Source organism: Sminthopsis crassicaudata, chromosome 3 (assembly GCF_048593235.1).
Source record: "Sminthopsis crassicaudata isolate SCR6 chromosome 3, ASM4859323v1, whole genome shotgun sequence".
In the NCBI taxonomy this organism is placed as follows: domain Eukaryota; kingdom Metazoa; phylum Chordata; class Mammalia; order Dasyuromorphia; family Dasyuridae; genus Sminthopsis; species Sminthopsis crassicaudata.
Genome location: NC_133619.1, coordinates 104138702 through 104141520, shown reverse-complemented (window position 1 = coordinate 104141520; position 2819 = coordinate 104138702). Strand labels below are relative to the sequence as shown.

Below are 2819 nucleotides of genomic sequence, written 5' to 3'. Positions count from 1 at the left end.
TACATAAATTACATAAGCACATAGTAACAAGGTGAGAACTCAGGTTGACTTGATAGAAGGAGCAAGCTCATTGGCTGAAGTGGTTCTTCCAGAAGCCCTTGCATTATCCCACGCCCATTCTCTGGGAGGATAAAAGAGACAACATTGGGCCTGGAGAGCAGATTGGACTGGAGAAGGACAAGAGTTAAAGAGGAGAAGACTCTGCACTACATCTTGCTTGACGCAGCTCTCTGCAGGAAGGGAAGTCACTTCTCTGGACAAGAGTTAACAGCACTGACTGGAGACAACGGTTCACTACAGGAAGAGATCTGTCTGAAAGATTTGAGTAGACACAGCAGATCTCTTCCCAGAGAGTGATCCGGCAGCTTCTGGAGACGACAGCTCGCTACAATTGGCGCCCAACGTGGGGCACGAACCCACGACCCTGGGATTAAGAGTCCCATGCTCTACCGACTGAGCTAGCCGGGCTATCTTTAATGGACATCCATGTGCAAAATTTGGAGTGGTGGCCAATAAAATTTGCCATTCTGGGATGGTCTCACAGCATAAATTAATTTGTGCATTAGTATAGAATGTGTATATATTTTCAGGACTTATTCCAGATAATTGTGTTACTCTCTTAATAGCCTTTAATAAAATCCTAGCCACAAGCACTGGGTAAGGTGTAAGGCTTTGTTCTGGTTGTGCTGGGAGGTTCACCCACTCAATCACTCTGTCTCCTTGATGAAGGACTGCTGTGGGTGCCTCTTTTGTAGCAAAAACTGATGTTTCCAAGGTTTTTTGAGTGACTCTTTCAACCACATTGGATAAAGCCAGTTCAACTTCTCTCAAAGCCTCTTGTGCTTCTTTTGTAAGCTGGTGTGGTGAATTTAAAGCACTGTCTCCCCTTAAAATGTCATATAGAGGTTGTAGTTGATTGGTAGTTAAGCCTAACACTGGACGCATCCATTGGATATCTCCTATTAATTTTTGAAAGTCATTTAAGGTGTTCAACTTCTCTGTTCTTAAAGAAAGCTTTTGTACTGTGAGTGTCTTAGGATATACTTCATATCCTAAATATTGAAAAGGAGCATGTCTTTGAATTTTTTCTGTAGCTATATGCAGTTTGTAGTACTTTAATGTTTCCATGGTCTTTTGTAGACATGCTTCTAACATTTGTTCCTCAGGTGCACATCCCAAAATATCATCCATATAATGTAACAATATTACTTTTGGAAAGGCTTTTCTTACTGGAGCAAGAGCAGCAGCAACATACATTTGGCACATAGTAGGGCTGTTTTTCATTCCCTGTGGCAAAACTGTCCATTCATATCTTTTATAAGGCTCGGCCAAATTAACACTAGGCACTGAAAAAGCAAATCTTTTCATATCCTCCTTATCTAGAGGGATAGAATAGAAACAATCCTTAATGTCTATAACCCATAGAGGCCATTCTCTTGGCAACTGAGTAGGAGATGGAAGTCCAGGCTGAAGAGTTCCCATAGTTTCCATCTGTTCATTTACTCTTCTTAGATCAGTTAAGATCCTCCATTTTCCAGATTTCTTTTTCACCAAAAATACTGGGGAATTCCAAGGACTTAGAGAAGGCTGCAAGTGTCCTTGGTCAAGTTGTTCTTTCACTATGTCTAATAAGGCCTGAATTTTATCACTTCTTAAGGGCCACTGTTCTACCCACACTGGTGAATCAGTCTTCCACTGAATAGGAACTGGTGAAAGTGCAGGTAGGCCTTCAACAGCAGCCCTGCCTAAAAAGCCGAAGTGCTTATTTGTAATCCTATCTGCTGTAAAATGTCTCTTCCCCACAGATTGATGGGGATTTTTTCAACCACAAAAGGAGTAAAAGCTCCTGTTTCTCCTTCAAATACCCATCTCAAAGGCCTAGCACTAACGTCTGCTGCTATTGATCCTCCCACCCCAGACATATAGGTGTCTGCTTTAATCTTTGGCCAGTGACCGGGCCAATTGGCACCTCTAATAACTGTATGATCTGCACCCATGTCTACCAATCCTTCAAATGGTATTCCGTTTATATAAATAGTAAGCATAGGTCGGTCAGCTGTCACAGCTGCTGTCCAATATATTCCTGGATTTTGTTCATTGGAGTCAAAATCTAGGCGATTATCATGAGGTTGCTTATTAGGGGTATGTAACAATAAGCCTGATGCTACTACTTCTCCTGGTTGATAAATCACACGTTGTCTGCCTGTGTTAGTGACTGGGATATTAGATACACGTTCTCCAGTTCGCACATCAGTGTATGGATGGACACTGTTTTGTAGGCACTCTCAGAAGGTGAAATGGTCAAGCCTACTGTGCCTGGAGGCAAAAGATCCATAGGCTCAATAGGAACAGATTTCACTTCTCCAGGGAGTATCTCGGTAGTCTCTACTGCACACAACTCTATTTTTCCTAATTTCAATCCCTTTCTTCCCTCTGATTGCCTTTTGGCTGATTGATCATGTCTTAAAATTCTCTGGATGTAACCTCGGCTGCCATCATGCCCCACTTGGGGGGCTGAAGCTGGGCCCCACCTTTCATTTCTCTGGGTCAATCTACATTCGGAGGCCCAGTGGAGGGGCTTGTGACATTTTGGACATGGAGTTTTAGGTCTTCTCTCACCCTGTCTTCTCACTGTATCTCCATTTCTACACTGAGCTCTTAGATGCCCAATTTTTCCACATTGAAAACATCGCCGAGTTTCTCTAGAAGGCCCTTGCCAGGAGGGACCCTGTCTTTCCACATTCATCATTGTCCGGGTGTAAAAAGCATTTGTTCCCACTGTAGCACAGCGTCTTATGATCTCCTCTAAAGGAGCATCT

General features: G+C 43.0%; 1 non-coding gene across 1 annotated transcript; it reads right to left on the bottom strand.

The window, feature by feature from the left end:
* Positions 1 to 395: 395 nt before the first annotated feature.
* On the bottom strand, positions 396 to 468 carry TRNAK-CUU (transfer RNA lysine (anticodon CUU)). Its single transcript has one exon. It is a non-coding gene; the product is annotated as a tRNA-Lys (tRNA).
* Between the last annotated feature and the right edge of the window lie 2351 nt (positions 469 to 2819).